Below are 22,353 nucleotides of genomic sequence, written 5' to 3'. Positions count from 1 at the left end.
AGCTGAACGTCCTGCTCGTCTCATCACTTATTTTTATAAAAAAAAAAACACAAGACCAAAGTGAAAACTCATTCAAATAAAGTAAGTAGGTGTGCAATTCACTGCAACATCAGCCGCCTGCCTAGACCACCTTATGTTTTATAGTCACAAATATATATCAATGAAAGTTATAAATTGCATAGAATCGGATTATTGACAAGAACTAGTCACATCAATAAAAAGAACACAGTTAAATTCTATTCGAAAGTTGAAGCCGATAACAAATATAAAATTAAAAAAAAAACTATCCATATGTTTTGAGTTTTCCTTAGTGCTAATTCCGGCAATATTGGTCTTAAAACAATGCGACACGTGTTTTGCCTCTACACGACGCATGCTCAGGACACGTTGACTCGCCAAACTCTGGCAAGAGACTGAATTAAATGAGCCGGAAACCGCTCTTTTATACCCTCGTCTCATGAAATGACGCGCTGTGATTGATCGGCTGTTGTGATGTATTACCCCCGTAAGAGATACGTAGCAATGGTGAAGGGACCAAATTTGTTTGTTCATTCAACAATGTAAACATGTTATTTTTGTGTTTTATTATTTCTATTTGCTACAACATATTCAAGCGAAATCCTTTTTCACATGTATGTTTCGAATGTACATATCACACATAAATATTAAAATTATTATTGTTTCCGAATGAGTGACGGTATCAATTAAATGTTTCGCGAAGTGTGAATTTATTTCCAGATGCAGCAATATGTTACTTTAATCTGATTTTTAAAATTTCGACCCGTTTGACCTATATATACCCCGTTACAAGTTTCACAACTTAGTTTATAAACGCCGGATTTCTCGAAATTATTTAAGCGATCTTTGCCATTACATATTCGATTGATATTGTGATTCGTTCGGAAGGACACATTAATATTGTTAATGTACATGTGTTTTTTAAGACAAAAATTGGCGGAATCAACACTAAGAAAAACTCAAAACAATTGGGTAATTATGGATTTCCGCAAATTTACGCCTACTTTAATAAATTTCCTAAAAAAGTTCTATCAAAACTTTCTTTTTAGTTTTAACATATTTAATTTCTCAAACGAGGACCCCAATTAGATGCTCCACGATTTGTTTACAGCAGTGAAAGATATTCACGAGGAAACCCTCCTCGTACAATCAAACAATCAAATTCTATTTCTATTCGTTCTTCTGTCATAGTGCAAGTTGTAACTTTTGGCTTTGCCAGATTAGTCCTCGGCCACACAAGCATCTGTAAATAACTACGTAGCCAGTCTTATTCGCGAGTTTCGGCGCTGAGTAGCTTCCGAATAAGTAAGCACGAATAAATCAAAGTGTGCGTCGATTTATCAATGTGTTATGAACCCAACGCAGCTACGAAATGAGTACGATTTAAATTGAATCTTATTTACAGGCATTTAAAGTAATTTCTTTAAAACTGTAAATGTAGTTGTGACTAACTGAGACTACCTACCTACCTACGTAACCACTCTTTATTAAGTACCGTTACATAGACTAGCCTCACGGCTCGCAACCGGCCCAGAACCCATAAAATACAAAAGATCAGCGTGCCTAATAAAATTTTCAGCTCAAAATACGGGGCGCAGGTCGATTCATGTTATCGATAATAATTCCCAATCCACCGGGAACTGAGAAAAAATATTGTTGATTTGCTAACCAATGGCTATACACAAACAACTTAGATATATTTTTCTGCCGCCTAGATGATTCTTTACGAGATTTTTGTTTGTGAACGCCGAATCCATAATAGTTGGAATTTATGCAATCAGAGAGCTACAAAATACTATTCAGTTTGTTTTCAAGTTCAGTCTATTTTAAAATGATAACCCTCACTTCTTGGATAAATTATACAAATTTTATTTGCAACCAAAAGTTGTTGAACAAGAGAGCTGAACAAGATATTTTAACAAAATTTACGACCTATGCGTACTCAAATCGTTGGCTGAGTTGGTAAGAGCCCTTGGATGGAACCCGAGAAGTCGCGGGTTCGAGTCCCGCATCGTTCATAAATTTTAGTTAGAAATTTAATTTGTATAATCTTACTATTATACATTTTACTGCAAAAAGTTGTACCCGCTAAATTCGTCAGCGTGGACTTAAATCTATTTCTAGACAAATTGTTACTATAAGATATAACACAACTAGTCCTTATTTGTCTGTTAACTGTATTATAACTTACACAATTATTTTGGTGTTTGTATGATGCATGTTGTAGATCGGGTAGGATAATGACCTGGAGCCCTATTACATAAATCGAAATGCGATGTTTCGGTTCACGGATCATACATTTTCCTATTACGAAAGTGTTTCGGATCCGAAGATCGATACGAGGTTCGCGTTAAGACATTTTGTCTTTCGTTTACCTTATTTCCAAATTCTCTTGACATTTACTTTTTCATTATTTGACACCATTATGATCGTAACTACAACATCACTTTTTATGGTGATGTTCTATGTATGATATATGTTATGTCTATGGTTCCGAAACATCCGTCCACACTTTTCGGATCCGAAAAACTTTGGTAATAGGATTTAATTCGAAGTTCGTCATTCTTTCGTTTCGGACCGAAACATCAGCTTTTGATTTTTATAATAGACCTCCTGTGTCCAAGAGCTATCATAACGTACATGAAATGTTTAAGGTGAGTAACGGAATTAATTTGATAAGGCTTAGTACTGAATCCGTCTTTTTAGAAATACGAATAGGTCTTCTAATTTAACCTTAAAAGATAGACATAATATTATATACCATTGTGGACTTTTCTGTACAACAATAAAAGAGTAACAAACCCGCCATACATTGTTATGTTATAATATCTCAAAGGGATTAGACAGCGCTCTCATTGAAAGCTTCCAGCCGGCTTGATTTTTCCGAGATCTTCAACAATCATCATCATTTATTTCAACCATTACATAAAATATCATAGGTAAGTAATGTATTAGATAATTTATACATCTAGATAGAGCATCTTGCTGCTAGACGACCGATGAAAACAGACCAGGTTTATTATTTTAGTGTGCGTGACAAGCGACGTCTTACACTCACGATTTGTATGTCACTTTGTTTAAGTATGCGTGTATTGCTCTAAATAGAGGTTAGCAGTCAACCTTAACTTTTTCTACGTTTTCACAGCTATAACAGTCTATTTAGACTTATAGATGATTTAAGGGGCATGTTATCTTTGTGCCGTTTGTTGTCGAGACACTTAATCCGTGGGTCCACGGGCGCGGAGAATTTACAAAGTACTATCGTCGCGCCTCAATAGGGCTACTGGAAATTCAAGCGCTGGCAGCTATTTCGATCAACAGATCAGCCCAGCTATCCAACGCGGAAATGCGGCCAGTATTCCTGGTACACTTCCCCGTAATGATAGTTGATATTGTAAATATAATTACTAACATTGTTTTGTTTCAGCGTCAAGGCTGAGCTTCCTCATAAGGCCTAATGAGGAAGCTCATGGTCGCTCAGAGGGCAATGGATAGTGCTATACTCGGAGTTTCCCTGCGCTCGAATCGGAAATGAGGAGATCTGTAAGAGAACAAAGTCACCAACATAGTGGTTGGTTGGACATGGTTGCGTAACTAAACTGGCAGTGGGCATACACCTCGACGAATAGATAGACGTTGTTATTTATAACGAAGGGCTGTAAAGTCCTCGAATGACGACCAGGTACCGAAAGACGCAGTGTTGGTAGGCCCCCCACAAGATAGACCGACGATCTGGTCAAGATCGCCGAAATACGTTGGAAGAGGGCAGCGAAGGACCGAACGTCATGGTGATCTTTGGGGGAAGTCCAAAAGACGTCCACTGCTGGAGGATGTCTTTTTTTATGAAATGAAAAATGAAAACATTACTGATTCACGGCAGAAATAGGCGCCGTTGTCCCATAATCTAGCTCGCATCCTGTGCAATGGAGCCTCCCACTAGTAAAAGGGGCCCCCACGCCTTCCAGCTGATGATGATGATCAAGAATGACCAGAAAATAATTACTACTAACCTCATGCTCCGAATTAAAGGGGGACACGACGAGCATCTGATCTCGACGTTGTGGCAAGCTGGCCATACCCTCCTTACTCCAAGTGACTTGAGGGGGAGGAGTTCCCACCACGCCACACCATAGAGTCAGGTTATTCTCAGGCCTCACCGGAGCCAGCAATACACCATCCTCTTTGACGCCCACGAAATCATCCGTCTCGAGATATCAACAATATATTGAAACTTATTAACTGTGAATATATATAATAAATGCAATTAAAATTTGTGTTGGTGTTATAGATTTTCTTTTGATCAATGCATTTTAATGAATACATTATTTCTTTTTGTCCGTTCCAGCCAATCTCCGAAACGGCTGGTCCTATTTTGACATTACTGATTGGCACTGGCAGATAGCCCATACTATAAGGAGTAACACAAGTTTATTTTACTTTCGATAACGGATTGGGGTTCTACATAAAAAAACACGGTAATTGTTAACAAATTCCAATTCAATTTTCAGTTGAAATGAAATCTACGCTTGTATAAAACAGCAAACGCAAGACATACCCCATCTGGAACCCCGAGGATTTTAAAGGCAATAAATAGTCCTTGCAGATATTGTTTAAGAGCTCAATTCAAATGCTACCGCTTCAAACAATAAAAAATACTTGCGGGTTTGTTTCTGGGGACTGCCGATGGAAGTAAAAACTAAAATAACTTGTGAATTGTAACGTCGAGCTATTAGATTATTAGTTTTGAATTATTTTTGGTTTGAAAAGAAGTGTTAATGACCGATTTAAACTATAAATACTTGTAATAATTTCGCATGAATTGGTTTTATTTATCAGTAGAAAGTACTATATACATATACACAGTATATATATTAAATAGTTCGGTGACGATGACGTGAGTTTCACGCTTTTTGTTCACTCAAAAACTGCTATTCACTTCATAAAATACATAGTAATTAACGGTAGTCTAGATATTCTATTACCTAATGCCTCCACTTCCCTCGTGCTGGACCCTCAAGTACGTCCTCTCCGGCAGGTCCACGGTCTGTCCACAGCTCGTTAGTAGCGCTACAACCGTAGACGCCGTTGTCTTCCGGACTGGCGTTGGCTATCACAAGAACCCCGTGCGGAGTATCCAATTGTTTTCTCAAGCCCTGTGAATTATTTAGTTTTTTTATTTACAAGAGTAGTAGGGATTCGCCGGTTCTGGCTCACAGTAGTAGGGATTCGCCGGTTCTGGCTCCTCGATTCTGGCTCACTTGCTCGTGATGCCTACTAAAAAAAAAAAAAGAAGTTTGGTGTCAAACTGGGGGTTTTGATGTATTTCCGAGCGATTGCGCTGATCCGTTTTTCGATATCTCTTATAGTTTCAAAGTTAGCATTTTAAATTAAACAGATCCATAATCATTAATAATCACTGGTCATTTAGCTAATGATTGGTGAGCGACTCAATGTCTAAATTTCCATGAACGTGATACAGGTAATTTACTAATTACCTCTATCACATTCGTTACTACGATTAAAAAGACAGTTTCTGTATTTATTATTTATTTTTAAAACATGATTTAAATAAAGTATATAATAAAACATCATTGCAGATTGTATCATTTTCAAAATATTTGATGAAATCATTCAAACTCTTCTTATTAAACTTAAAGTATAGATACATTATGCAGTACTCGCCACACACTGCGGTATATTCATTCTGTACTCTTGCAGTATTGTAGTTATACATTCTGCAATTCCTTTGTAAAAACATCAGCTGGAATCCCTGAGGTGGACGACCATATGAATCGAAGTATTGTCCAATACCCTGCTCATCAATGTGTATTGCAACCCAGTGAGTGCCTGGCTTATTATCACTATCTAAATTGCTGACAATATAACAGGGCGTTACAACATATATCGGCAATCGGTTTGCCGCATAAACATTATTTTTAATACTGGGATCGATTTTGTTCAAATAATTCTGTATCTCGATTGTATTCATATTAGTTGAGAACAGGGTCTTGTCAGTTGCGAGGATTGAATAGTTATGTGGATCATAATAACATAAGCACTCAATAAATAAGGCTTTAATGTACCTTATTCATGTATTTAAAACTTATATGGTTACAATAAAACAAACTATCATTACAAGCGATTCAAATATAAATCTATGAACATTTGATGAAATTATATTTTCATCAATTTTATTATAATATAAAAGCTGATTGAAAACGAACTTTGTACCTACATACTTACGTAGTCATTAGTACAATCTGGAAATGTTGACTCAATTAAACTATCAATAATTGAACTTATCATTTAAGTGCCATTATGTTTCACCATAATAAAACAAAATATCATTTTATATACATATTTTTATTATATAAATTTATAAGGTAATCTAGTATTTAATCAACATAAAAAATACACAAGGATACAAACGATTCAAACATTAATTATTATATTCTAACTGCTGTAATCTACAGAAATATTACGATTTTTATCAATTTCAATAACATTATCGAATTCCGCATAAACAATACAGTTAATTGTTTGTGTAAGAGCTGATTCAAAACGAACTTCTAATCTTACACTACCATGTTTTATAAGATTCCAATGACTTGAAGAATTTGCTGATAAATCGGGTGTTAAGTCGAAGGCTAGCAAGCAAAACCCTTTGGCATATTGCTCTCTTGATACTCCATTGCCTTCATTTAGGAAATGTATACCTGTTCCTGAGAATAACGTATGATAGACCGTAGTAAAAATATTATTGTCAAACGATGGCTGTAAGGCTTTTGAAGGTATCTGTTGTCCATCTATGTATAAACAAAATGTATTAATATCATAATTTTCGAAATTGAATGGGTTTTTTGTGAGACTACCATTAAAGGATGCATTATTCACAAAACCGACTATACACCTTTTGGGTATTTGGCCAAGGAATATGTTATCAAGGGTTTTCCCCTGAATGCCTGATGGTATAGTTAAAACTTTGACTTCTGCTCGCGTGATTGGATATTTTGCTGTGGTAGATGATAAAACTTTTTGATGTGCAAGTAGCACAGTTGGGTTGATTCGTGCTCTTCGAATAATAAGAGTTGCATCTGTAATAGACACTTTAAATTTATGGTCAGTTGATGAAGCCATGAGATTGAAATTTTCTCTAGAACGAACTAACTTTACGCACATGTCAACGCCATTAATCAAAAATTTTTCTTGGTTGAATAAATCTCCATGTAAATGTCCTATCATTTCTATTTCTTTGCATTCACTAGCCAATTCTTGTCTTTTAATAAATCCTTTATTTTGTTCATCAGTTGCATCCATTTTTCCAGCTGTATCTTCATACCATAGACCACAAGTGAGATGAGATTCTTTTGCAGCAGGTGCATAATTCAATAGAGTTTCAATATAAGCTCGATATGCATATGTATTATTCGGTGGCGATACAAGTTTTTGATTTAAATATACATCAAGTTGACTGAAAAGTGTATGTAACCAATTATTAACTGGGGCCACAACTGTCGGTACTGTCAGTTTTGTATAATCTTGATTCAAAACTTTAGCTTTTATATGGAGTAAAGTATGGGATAAATCCACATAGTCATCACCTGCCCCAGGTACTTGAAATTCTATTGGTCCATCATCAGCAAGTGATCAAATGGGCTTATAATGAATCCATAGTCCACTTTCAATGCTAGTTTGAGTTGATGGTAATGCAAATAAATCCAATTCGGACTTAATGCATTCACAAGACTGACTATGTAAAAATGACATATTTAATCAGTAAATATATCTTTGATTTGTTTTTGATTCAATTTTAATTTTTTAATAGCTTTCGCTTTCGCAGTCAATGATGGAATGATCGCAGAACGACGTTTTCGTTTTGTTATATACCCAGATCCAAACATGTTGATATTATCTATTTTGGCATCAGCTTTTCGTTTCAAATTTGAGCTGACTTCTTTTAGACGAGTTTTTATTGAATCTTCCATGGGGCGTGCATTAACCATATCTGATAATATACCTACACCGGTACTTAATGCTTCTTTACCAATAGTTCGAACACCACTAGACAGTAGTGGTAAAATAGATCTAAACAGCCCCCCAAGAAAACTTCCGATTCCATGACCTCTTTGATACGGTGCTCCTTTATAAATAACTCCGATACCTGATCCGGCCTGGTGAGTATAATAGTGTTCATATGGACATGAAATATTATCACGTTTGCCGTACATTATAATTTTTGAAAGTGGAGTTTAATGCACACTGTTCCAAATTGGAATGGTATCTTTTGACCGGTGCTTGTTCTTATATCTATTTCAATTGTATCAAATTCTCTACGCATCACAGGTAGGTAATGGGGAGGAGAGAAAACGTGCATTTTGTACGCTCCATATATGTATTTTGAGGGATCCAATGGTATTATTCGTAAAAGGGGTGTCATAACATCTCCAACGATTTGAGGCTCCACTATGTCACAATAAACAAATAATTGAGACGGTAAACCCAAATGCAAATTAGCTGGACACTTTCCAAAATTTTTTTCAACGAGGTTCCTGTTTGGTTCGAACCCTAGTTGAAGACATAATTTAGGTGATAGAGTTACAGATTTTATGGATTCATCCGTTATCGTAGCAACTACAATCCTTGAAACCTCATCGCACTTAAATTTAATTTTTTCTCGAGTGTTATTCAGTGCCATCAAAATATGATTTATGTTATCGTAATTTGTGGCTGGAATATGTGTCTTGTAATAAACATATGACGGTTTACTTTCATTGGGTACTTGCATCAACTTTGTTATATAAATAATGTTTTCATGTTCTTGAACGGTGAACATAGTGCATGGGTACTGAAATTCTACTACTCCAACCCTCCATTCACCTTCTAGTATTGTTGGTTTTGGCAGTTTCGTAGAAAATAATGTTGTTGTATTATCAGGAAAATAATCCATAGAACTATTGCTTAGTAAAGTTAAATAAAAACTATCTTTATTCATATTTTTTTCAAAGTAGAAGCTAATATCCAGCTATTAAATTTATTTGGATAACCTCTCCACTTCACCAACAATTCTTTTCTGTTACCGGTATATCGAGAGCGTATTATTTTATCTATTTTGTATTTAGTAGTGGGGTCGAATATGATTTTTTGTAACTCTTTTTCATAAAAAGTACCAACTATCTCTTCGCCTTCTAAATCCTTTAAAGTAAATACTACAAACGGAGATCGGTGTATTATGGTAGATACGATGAATATTTCGTCACTCCAATTTGATTCATATCCTTTTTGGAAAATATGTTTATGTTTTGTTATTCTAACATAATCTCCAACGTGAATTCTTGGATTCACCATACTAATTGATGTTTTTATCTTACTTTCTCTATCATATAAATTTTGCCATACACTCATTATATTTGTATTATTAACATCACATGGACACATTTTTATACTAGAATGAAAACTATGATTATATGAATGCACTAGATCTTGTAAAACATCAATGTATTTATGAGTATTTTTGTGTGTAAAATAGCGCCACATTTTCGTTTTAAGAGTTCTCTGAAATCTTTCGACAATACTTGCTTTAATATCTGGATTATTGGTTGTATAATAATTTATGTTTTTTAATTTAAAATATTTTTGTACATATTTGGAAACAAATTCAGTTCCTTTGTCAGACTGTATATGTGTAGGTGTAGTATTAGCTTCAGCAAAAATACTTTCAAAGCATTCCTTAACTGTTTCAGAGTTTTTCTTTTTCATTGCTCGAACATACGCATATTTACTAAAGACATCAATAACACAAAGTATGTATTTGAAACCATCATTATATTCAGAATAAGATCTCATATCACTTAAATCGGCCTGCCATAACTCATTAATATTAGACAAAATATATCTGTTACGAGAAAATTTTCTTTGAACAGGTTTATGTAATGTATATGTTTCTTGTGATTGTAACCACTTTAAGACACTATTTCTGTCCATTTTACCCTTCATTGCTTTTGACAATTTATCAATAGTGCTGTAGCCAGCAGGATGTGATGCATCATAATAAATTTTATTTATTTCTAATATGGGGTCCATTTTTCCCAGTCCGATCTTTTTTTTAGTTTCCCTGTGTACTTATTACTTGTTGGTGTAGAAAATTCTTCGTCAGGTACTGATTTAGATTCAACCTCTTTTAATTGCAAATGGTTTATAAAATCCACTCGCTTTGGGTTCCCGATATAAGTGAGTGGTACTTTTATTTCCTTCAAAGTTGTTGCGAATTTTTCCCAACCTATAGGTTCACTTTTCTGAAGAGCTCTCAAGGTATCACTCACCAAGTCCACAATATTACTCCCAGGTATTTTTTCATTATCTATAATCACGGTACCAGATTCATCCCAGCTTATTTTATTTTTATTCAAGGAAATCAAATTTAGTAAAAGTTCACCTTTTTTAGCATATGTTTTCGGTATTAGTTTCAGTATTTCAGAGCTCGTGTATATTTCCCCAATATTTTTGTTAACCTCCACTGATGTTTGAGTAGGAACTACGTTTATTTTATTCACATCATGATTTATATAATCAGTATCGATTTCATTATGACCTTGATTAAAACCAATATATGAATCATTATCATTTATAAGTGGTATGTGGTATGGTTGTCGATCCTCTTTGACGAAGTTTAGATATCTTTGAAGGGTTTGCAAATATAAAATACATTTCTTTCGATCTTCTATGTCACTGCTTAAGATATTTTGCATATCAGTATCTAATCGACATCTTGGCGTATCATTTTCTTTGTGTTGTTTTAACTTCTCCAATAATGATGGTTCAATAAGTAACATTTTTTTAGCACTATCCATTTTCTTAAATAAATGAATTAATCAACCCACTTAGAATAGAACCCAATATTATCGGTAGAAATGAACCTCCTTTTTGTACAATTATATTTTTTCTAATTTTATTCGTACCTTTTCTTACCAATTTTCGAAGAATATTTTTATATTTCTTTAATTTAGATTTTTCTTTCTCGGCCAATTCAACGTTACCCCGCAGTACGTTATGAATACATTCACAAATGTAATTTATTTCTGTTTTGTTACATGATTTTAATAAAGCTTTTTGATATTTTGGCTTCAGTTTATGTAGAGCAATTAACAAATCTTTATGCGTCTTTAAACGTCTATGCATCATTTATAAATGATCGAAATTTCTTGATTCTTACCATATTTAAACCCTTTTGTGGGTACATAAACAGTGCAATATCCATCGGATGGAAATATCTTTGTCTTAACGCGACACAATTCATTTGTTTCTTGTTTCAAATCAATCATTAAATAACCATGAGCTTCATTGGTAGCATCTCTGTAAGAATCTTCCAAATATTTCGGATTTTCAGGGAATACTTGACGAGATAAGTATCGAATTTGGGTTTTATCTCGAGGATTTTTGAAATATATTATATAACTTGAGTTGAGTGATATATCTCTTTGTCCTTTACCTTGATGAAACAAATTTTGAGATAAATAAAACACACTTAAGTTTCTATGATGACTTCCTTTCGTGAATATATCAACAATACGACCATCTGATTCCCTCATCAGGTCATCAATTATTACAAGTTGAGGATTTTTTCCGTCAAACATAGATAAATCAGGTAAACCTTGAAGATAATTAATGTGGTTGAGATTATATAAAGGCTGCATTTCATCAAAGCACCAGGTGATTTGGGTAAAATTTGCATCACAGATATCATTCAAAAATTTTATAAAATTATTTACGAAAACTGATTTTCCACATCCACTTGGACCAGCAACTATTGCAGTGAATGGATGATTGAAATGATGCATTATCTACTACGTCTATGTGTGTTAAGGTTTAGTATAGTAATGAAACAATCTGTTATTAAACCACCATTTATTTAAACAGAAAAATCTATAATTGAAACAATATACAGTACATCATGTTTTACTCCGCAACTTATACATCTAAATACAATAATCTCTCATTTGGTTTTTTAAAACTATAATAATTTATTCTTAAAATTTAATATAATATTTATTCTATTTTATGATGACCCCAAGCTAAGGTATCAATATTATTTGGTAAAATGTACCGTTTGGTATCATTAAATGACAGACTAGATTTATTTATTCTTTGAGTAAAAATATTATGCTTTATTGACTTAAATCTAAGCATTGAACAATATTCGTTCTTATTTTCAAATAAGCAAGTCTTATAATTTTCCATTTTCATATTCTTAGTAACACTTTTATTAACCCCCTTAGCTTTAGCTGTGAATTTTCCCTCAACATCTAATGCATACATTTTAGATCTAAGTCCTACAAATTCATTAAATATGTTACCATTGTTTTCATCTTTAAAGTAGCCTAACTTCTTTTTATTGAGTTTTGGATAGCCAAATATATTTTTTTCTGTATAGTCCGAGGTATCGAAACGCAAATGTAAATCAGGTTTTATATCTCTGTAAAAATCATCTGTAAAAATTTGATATATTAAACTATCAGTATCTGTGTACAATAATTTTAATTTGTTTTGAAACTTTTTAAACATATAGTTATAGTGAAAGTCGTACATTAGAGTTTTAGAAATATCCAATATACAAAATCCCAAATAAATAGGTTTATTATGGAACAATTTCGTCTTTCGTAATTGAACTGCAACCAAATTTTCATTAAAAATAGATAAACTATGGAATTCTGGCTTAGCAATTAAATCTTGTGCGCCTAGAATTTTACCCTGATTTTCCCAATGACTCAATAATTTTACATTTACTCTTTTTTCGATATTTTCCATTGTTTTTCCAAACACTGAGTTATTCATTAATTTATAAAAATCTTTTTCGAAATCAGATGTGGCTAGTTTACGCATGCTTGTATTTAAATCTATATAATATTGTAACCATGCGCATTGTTTGAATTTTAAAATTCTATGAATTTTTTGTAATTTTAAACCCATTGTCAGACATTGCTTTAAATTTCTGTAGTGAATCACATATTTAATTTTATTACGAAGGTTTGGAACTAATTTTATGTCTTTTGTATTACCAATACATATATTCTCGGGACATAAGGGTAGGTCAGAATGTAAATCATGCAGTTCAATAGGATATTCTAGATCTACTTCCAAAATAAAACCATATTCATAATCATCAGGGACATCAAAATTAGTTGTGACATCTACCCACTCAAAACCTCCTGTAGGAAGGAATTGAGACATGGCCCATCCGTAAAGGTTATTAGCATCAAGATAAGTTAAAAATGAGTTTGGTGTGTCTTTATCATATTCTCGCATATATTTGTTATTAGCTTTGGCATAACGATTGCTACATTGAGATACACCTCCTCGAATGCCCGATCTAATAAAAGCTATTTGTTCAAAGTCTTGAAGTAATTCTAATTTAATTTTTGTGCATTTTAACATAGCATCCCAACTTAACCCAGGTGCTGTATAATAATGAGCTGGATCTAGACCATATGTTTGCAAACATAAGGCTCGGAAATTTTCAAACACATCTGTTAAAAGTAAAACATCGGTTTTAAGATATAAATCAGAATAATCTGACATATTTTGACAATGAAAGTGTTGCCAAACATCCTTGGCATGTTCATAATCTTCATCGGAAATATGTGTGTCGGTTAATGTATTGTAAAATTTATCGCGACTAGGGAGTGCTGAAAGTTTTAAGGAATCATGTGATGACATAAATTCATATGGATAAATTCCTTTTTTTCTAAGACGTAAAAAATCATTATTATTTGGAAAATTATATTTTAATGTTTGAAATTGTTCTTCCTTCAAATTTTGAACAAGTTTGTCTAAACTACAAGGTAAAAATTTAAACGAATCAACGAATCTCAATTGAATTTTATGATTATTTAATTTTATCGTTTTTGTGAAAGAAATGTACTTTTCTTTCGTTTGTGGAATAATATCAATTTCCCCTTCAATAGAATTTAATGCATGAACAATAAAATGAGAGTCATATTGACTAAGATTGTGTAAAAAAACTGGAATGTGATAGGGGATTCTAAACTTTGTCTTACATACTTCGTGTGCAACTCCTCTAAAATTTCCTGTATGCGAGTCAAAGTATAATGCACATTCACCATTTAAATTAGATTGACATATAAAGCAGTCTTTACATTGTGAAATAATTTCATCATCATTGGAAGTCAAAGGTTTTGGACTTATGACAAAATAATTTTTTGTACAAATCACTTCTAAATCTTTATACAACTGATTCATAAAGACATGAGTACAATGAGGACCACTATATGTTTCATATTTTGATAAACTATCATCATATGAACATTTAATATAGTACCCAAAACTATAAACTTCGTGTTTGTGAACATTAGTTGTATAAGGTTTTGATGGATCGTTAAAGCATGTCTGAATTGGATTAAGGAAAGCTTCAAAATCCGCGTATATAACAAAGGGTATTTGTAACATCTTATTAAATTTATCAAATTTTAAGACATTGTTTGAAATTGGTTGTTCAAACCAATCTTTTAAAGTTTTTTCTGTATTAGGCAATTCCACTTTAATATGACAACAATCATTCAATTGATGAGCTGATAACTTATCATTTGTTGAGAAGTGTAAAAGACAACCGTCACAGATGTAGATTGCATGTTCATGGTTTGAAATTTGACCACTTACTAAACGCGATAGGTTTTTAATGTAGCAAAAATGATTAATTGTTCCGTGCGAAATAAATAATAAATTGATATGAACAATTTTCCGTGATTTTGTTAAATACAATGGACCAACTAATTCATGTACTTTCTTTTTACAATTGTATTCAAGACCAAAAACATTTACACTTAAATTATTTAACCTTTCTACTTTCTGTATATCTGTCATTTTAACAGGAAACGTAACTCCATCAAAATTTAATTTATTTGAATATTTACTGTAAGATGAAACTCTCTGAGAGTTCTTAGTAACTGGATATAATGCAGAAAGCAAAGCCCATTTAAAGCATAAATCATCCGAGTTTTGTACATTTATAACACTTTTTTTTAATTTGATTTCTTTAGGTAATTCAATATATGATTTTCCACGTAATGGATTGAATTTGTTTATATTCATGTCTAATGCATTTATTTTCTTAAGACTCCAACCACTATCTTTTTTCTCAAATGTGCTAATTTTAGTCATCAACATATCACATAAGGACGAAAAGAAAAAATTTAAATCCTCACCCTGCATTATAGTATAACTACATGTTTGAAATTCAAATTCATTAGAAATATTTTTTGTTTCTTGAACAAAATTAGCGTGCAGAATAAAATTAACTTTAAAAATTGTAAGCAATCGAACAGATTCCTCAAATAGTGAAATAATTTCATTTTTAATAGAATTCAAAAACATTTCTGGTGTTTCGAATGTTTGTAATTGGTTGGATTTACTCTTAATTTTATATGAGATAATTCTATTACCAAAAGCCGATTCGTGTACTGTGACATTTTTTAAAGTACTATGTAATTGCATTACGTTATTCTTATGGAGGTTACTTCTAAGATGATTTGCATAATATCTTTTCCGTATTAAGATTTGACATAAAGAACAGTTCACCATTTCATCGTTCACACTGGTGAGCCCCGATGATGTGGATGGTTCCCCTTGTCGTCCTCTCTTTGTACTTGTATCATTGTCTTCACTGCCTTGTAATACTGCACTTCTTCTCTTAAAACCTCCTCCACTTTGTAGAACAGGTTGACTACAACATAAGTGAATGATATTAGCCACATTTCATCAATAATATAATACTAAATAATTTACAAAGAAAATAACTCACTTGATCATTTTTTCAACCTCATTACATACAAAGCAGAGTTCCATATCGTTATGTTTAATTTTCCAAATGATGAGAATATAATAATATTATTTGTATAAGAGAATAAATAAACTAATAACTAAACTGAACTAATATTTATGTATTTCTTCATAGCTACCTACTTATTGTTAAAATTATATTTCTTATAATTTTCTGTTTCTAAAATTTTCTTCGTAACATTGTATAAAATCTTTTTTATGTCCTTATAACTTTCATTATTGTCGATTGTATAATATTTTAATCTATAATCAGCGTATTTCCATTGTTCTTGTGCAGGCGTGTTTTTTATTTTATTGAGATCATAGATTTCTATTTTAACCAAATGTGATGCATTTCTTCCGTCATCTGCATTAGTTGTAATGTAAATACTTCCATTCTCATGTGCTCTGGATATTGATGATGATATTTTCTTTTGTTTTGTTTTTTTCACTTCGAATAATGCATCTATATTTTCATTTGAGCTGGCCCTCTTCAAGGATTTAAGTTGAGGAACTTTTAATGAATCCTGACTATCTTCAGATAATGGATAGTAAAATGTTTTATATGTAGTTTCTTCCATTGTTGGGGTGAATGCATTCTACAACAACAATAAGACTGCTTTAGAATAGTATTATACATACATATCTTAATATAACAAATGATATTACTTTTTAATTTCAAAGTGAATAATAGATAAAACTTACCTCCATTGCAGCAAATCACTCAACAATTACACAACACACAAAATATATAATAATTTGACTGAATACGCCACTTCAATGATTATTTTTCTGAACAGTTCTAGCATTTTATACTAAAATATCGTAAAAGTAAATTTGTTTATGATTAGTACTGGTTTTAAATATTGTGGTGAAACATAATGGCACTTAAATGATAAGTTCAATTATTGATAGTTTAATGGAGTCAACATTTCCAGATTGTACTAATGACTACGTAAGTATGTAGGTACAAAGTTCGTTTTCAATCAGCTTTTATATTATAATAAAATTGATGAAAATATAATTTCATCAAATGTTCATAGATTTATATTTGAATCGCTTGTAATGATATTTTGTTTTATTGTAACCATATAAGTTTTAAATACATGAATAAGGTACATTAAAGCCTTATTTATTAAGTGCTTATGTTATTAATATCCACATAACTATTCAATCATCGCAACTGACAAGACCCTGTTCTCAACTAATATGAATACAATCGAGATACAGAATTATTTGAACAAAATCGATCCCAGTATTAAAAATAATGTTTATGCGGCAAACCGATTGCCGATATATGTTGTAACGCCCTGTTATATTGTCAGCAATTTAGATAGTGATAATAAGCCAGGCACTCACTGGGTTGCAATACACATTGATGAGCAGGGTATTGGACAATACTTCGATTCATATGGTCGTCCACCTCAGGGATTCCAGCTGATGTTTTTACAAAGGAATTGCAGAATGTATAACTACAATACTGCAAGAGTACAGAATGAATATACCGCAGTGTGTGGCGAGTACTGCATAATGTATCTATACTTTAAGTTTAATAAGAAGAGTTTGAATGATTTCATCAAATATTTTGAAAATGATACAATCTGCAATGATGTTTTATTATATACTTTATTTAAATCATGTTTAAAAATAAATAATAAATACAGAAACTGTCTTTTTAATCGTAGTAACGAATGTGATAGAGGTAATTAGTAAATTACCTGTATCACGTTCATGGAAATTTAGACATTGAGTCGCTCACCAATCATTAGCTAAATGACCAGTGATTATTAATGATTATGGATCTGTTTAATTTAAAATGCTAACTTTGAAACTATAAGAGATATCGAAAAACGGATCAGCGCAATCGCTCGGAAATACATCAAAACCCCCAGTTTGACACCAAACTTCTTTTTTTTTTTTTTTTAGTAGGCATCACGAGCAAGTGAGCCAGAATCGAGGAGCCAGAACCGGCGAATCCCTACTACTGTGAGCCAGAACCGGCGAATCCCTACTACTCACAAGTAAGACATAATTGAAAGTGTCAAAATTAAATGGGCAAGAGGTTCACGTGCTCAGGAGTGGTGAGGCAACCGCCCATAGACATACGCAACAACGGGTGTCAACAAGAGATACATTGCGGGCAATGCCCTTCAGAATTGTTGGTTTTCAAGAATTCTGAGTAGCGCTGCATTGCAATGGCAGTGTGTATAAATTACCGTTTTTCTCATAAGAAAAATATCTATAAATATAAAATACCTATCTGACCGGAGACACGTTGTTCTGTACATAAAAAATAAAGAAGTGCTATTTATGAATTTGTCAATAATATTTCATAACATCAAGAATTATTTCGTGAAATATGCCTGTTTTAATAATGAAATTGTTTCACAGCAGAACTGCCAAAACGTGCTCCAATAAATTCTCTCATAGAAAATGTCATACAAAACAAATATTGGAATTAAAAAAATGATGCGACACAACCGAAATAAAAACTATCCAATCTCTCTAGTTGAACTGAACTGCACTCCATGAAGTAATCCCCATTAAAATCCGTTAATTAGATTACGAGGAGTTCACTGAAAACAAACATCAGGACACTGGATCTATATATGTATATTAAGAAGTATACACTAAATCCAGTAATACTCATAAAATAAAATCCGAACTGTATCATAAAAATGTAGTTTTTAAGTAAACTCACTTTGTTCTCTTTCCACCAGGTCAATATAGCTGGGGGTTCAGATATAGGCTCCTTGCAGTGTAGGACCACGGTGTTGTGCAATAGTGCTGTAATGACTCGCTTCTCTGGAGTATTCCGACTTAAATCTATTCTTGCTATAGACAATCGGGCAGGAACAGACACCAAACTTATCGCCATACCAGACTATACACTGAAATCTATATATGTATATTAAGAAGAATACACTAAATCCAGTAATACTCATAAAATAAAATCCGAACTGTATCATAAAAATGTAGTTTTTAAGTAAACTCACTTTGTTCTCTTTCCACCAGGTCAATATAGCTGGGGGTTCAGATATAGGCTCCTTGCAGTGTAGGACCACGGTGTTGTGCAATAGTGCTGTAATGACTCGCTTCTCTGGAGTATTCCGACTTAAATCTATTCTTGCTATAGACAATCGGGCAGGAACAGACACCAAACTTATCGCCATACCAGACTATACACTGAAATAAAAAAGAAAGTGTGTGTATTTAAGCACGCAAGAAGTTATACTTCTTTGGCCTAAAAAAGGAAAAATCCTTAAAATTATTTATTCCTCGTGCTAATCTACGTTTGTAGATAGAATAATATTGTAAAAATCTTGCGATGGCTTTGCCAGTTAATTATTAAATAACGAGTATAGACCAGTGTCGATAATTTTTGAAACCAAAAAAATAACAGTAAGATGAAACCCATTGGAAACGAATAAGAATATAGCAAAAATGAAAGGAAAAATAAATTAGGGGCGATCTGAGGTCGGGGAGTGGAAAAGGGGTGATGTTTTAAGGTAAAAAGGGTTATCTCGATTTCCGGCAAAACTGCAAGTCCTATGGAAAAAAGATAAATAGCAAAGTTATAGGTAATAAAAAGATCAACAACATATTATGTTTTAACAATTTTTTGACATAACAGCATAATTTATGGGAAAAATTCAAAAACCAAGTTTTTGGTTTTTTATTTTTGTCTTTTTCAAAACTAATTTTTTTTTTCATGAATTTTGAATATTTTTTTATTAGAATTGAAATATTATTTTCACCTTATTTTGACTCAAATCGAAAAAGAACCCTTATTTTCAATCGAAAAGTCACCGATGAGTGACGTGACGGTGACGTTTAATAATAGTTATCGTCCAATGATTTATATCGATAGGTTATTGAAATGTAAGTAAGCGTAAAAGGAAAGATTTATCTATCTATAGTAAGTTAAACTAGGGATGGATAGGTTATTGAAAACGGCCGAAGATCATTCAAATCGAAAGAATGAAAAAAATCTTAGATCATATAATATACGTCTAGATAGACTTATGACAGCTGTGAAAATGTCGAAAAAAATTGAATTTAGAACTAACTTCTATTTTGAGCAATTCACGCACACTAACACAGTCATATATCGCGAGTGTAGTTTCTCACACACACTAAACTTATATTTCTGGCCTGTTTTTATCGGTTGTCTAACAGCAAAAGACTCTATCTAGACATTTAAATTATCTAAGGAAAATATCGATACTTAAAAACTAAATAGTTGAATACCTTCACAAAACAGAAGGGTGAGTACATGGTTTTTGGCGGTATTTATAAAAAGAAAACTTTGGACATTCATCAGTGTCATTTACTTGAACTACATGAATAAAGTAAAAGGCATAAAAGGGATTTATTTTCTCAAATTTGATTCCTTAACAATTCTTTTTGATGTCATTTCTAATATATTAGACACTACTAGCGCTTCGGAAACAAATGGCACTCTGAGAGTGACAATTTTTCTGTGATGGGAATAAATGAAAATCACTGTTAAGAGTAAAAAGGTGACGATTTTTGTGAACATATATTAAAATTTCATAAATGTACTGACAATGAACAGTCATAATATTTATTTCTTTAAATTTTTCTTTGAGATACTATCTATAACCAAGCTGATATATAGCAAGAACAGCTCTCATTTAAAGAGAATACAACGTGATTTTGATTTCATTTGATAATATTTTTGTATTGATCAAAATTGTATCCTATTAGTTTAATGGTAAATTTACTATTATTAATATAAATAGATAACTTTCACATGACTGACTAAGAACGTTTTGGTGTCAGTTTATCTCTGCAAATCTAAAGTCCGTGGCTTGGCATGTCTTGGATGTCTTTGTTCAGCGACACGCTACCCCCATGCAACTTGATAATGAACTGAGCTTGCGAAGAACTTACTTCGGAATCTCTTAGATTTTGGAATAATTATTACGATGCCTGTGTACAGAATTAACAATTTCCACCATAACATATAATATATGTATAACACTGATATTTTAATATGGCAAAAATGTCTGACGCCGCTTTCTGCAAAGTTTTAACATATTTTTACGCTTGCACCATCAAAGGAATCACAGGATGCGATTGCCGGCCTTTTTTTGAAGGTGCTCAAGTCGTATCGGCCTGGAAACACCGAACAAGGAAGGAAGGAAAACTAAAAACCTAGATGAAAAAAAACTACGTGCGCGACCGTCCCACGGGGTGACAGACGGTGGTGGGGACGGGGTATTAAAGATGTCAGCGGGTACCGGGTGGTTTTTTTTATGATTATAAGGAACGAGACGAGCAGAACGTTCAGCTGATGATAATTGATAGGCCCTGCCTATTACAATACAGTGCCGCTCAGGATTCTTGAAAAACCCAAAGATTCTGAGCGGCGCTACAATTGCGCTCGTCACCTTGAGTTAATTTCACTAGCTACGGCACTCTTCAGACCGAAACACAGTCATGTTTACACATTAATGCTTCACGGCAGAAATAGGCGCCGTTGTGGTACCCATAATCTAGCCGGCATCCTGTGCAAAGAAGCCTCCAGGTACACGCGTGGGACAGTCGCGCACGTAGTTGTCGGACTATTGCATAAACTTATATACCAAATAGCAATATACCAATTATCAAAAGATTTACCTGATAAAGGGCATCTGGCGTATCCTCTTTAACTTCAATCACCAGCTTGGTCGAGACGCTGTCCTTCTGACTGGTCCCTGGTGTCTCCAGCCATTCTTTCCAGTTGTCATCGTTGGCCGGCTTCCGCCTCCACTGCAGCCTCTCTCCCGGAACACGGACGGCGCACTCGAAGGTCACTTCATCACCCACGGGCTCCGTCACCGACTCAGGATATTTTGTGAACTCCATTTAAATTTCTGTAAAAAATAAACATCTTAGAAATATCAGACACGCCTTCCTAACAAAATGGAGTAGAAGTGAATACGCAAACGAAGATTGTTGATCCGTTGGAAAGAAAAAAGCTTGGCCGCAATCTGTTCAGACTTAAAAAAAAAAAAAGATACGTAACCGTAAGTAAACGTAGGACGTAAATAAAACAGCTATTCCACATTCGACACCAAACAAAAGAAACGGGGATTTGATCGTCGGTGGTCACTGTTTTTTTTTTTTATGGAATAGGAGGACAAACGAGCGTACCTGGTGTTAAGTGATCACCGCCGCTCACACTCCTGCAACACCAGAGGAATCACAGGAGCGTTGCCGGCCTTTAAGGAAGGTGTACGCGCTTTTCTTGTAGGTACCCATGTCGTATCGTCCCGGAAACACCGCACAAGGAAGCTCATTCCACAGTTTCGTAGCTCCTTGAAAACTGCACTGTGGAGGACCGCCACACATTCTTGTCTCGGCCCCCGCGCCGAGCAGACAACTACACGCGCCTGTGCTCACGCCCCGCTACGCCGCCACGCTACGCTCAGTGCTGCGCTACGCAGCTCCGCTACGTGTGGTACGATGTATACTACGCCAAGTTCGACTGGTTACGTC

The 22,353-nt window shown here is 33.5% G+C and overlaps 1 pseudogene; it reads right to left on the bottom strand.

The window, feature by feature from the left end:
• Positions 1 to 21,720, bottom strand: part of LOC126975716 (interference hedgehog-like) — a 49,850-nt pseudogene extending 28,130 nt beyond the window's left edge.
• Positions 21,721 to 22,353: the final 633 nt, after the last annotated feature.

This window comes from Leptidea sinapis, chromosome 37 (genome assembly GCF_905404315.1).
Source record: "Leptidea sinapis chromosome 37, ilLepSina1.1, whole genome shotgun sequence".
Classification (NCBI taxonomy): domain Eukaryota; kingdom Metazoa; phylum Arthropoda; class Insecta; order Lepidoptera; family Pieridae; genus Leptidea; species Leptidea sinapis.
This window is presented reverse-complemented; position numbering and strand designations above follow the sequence as displayed.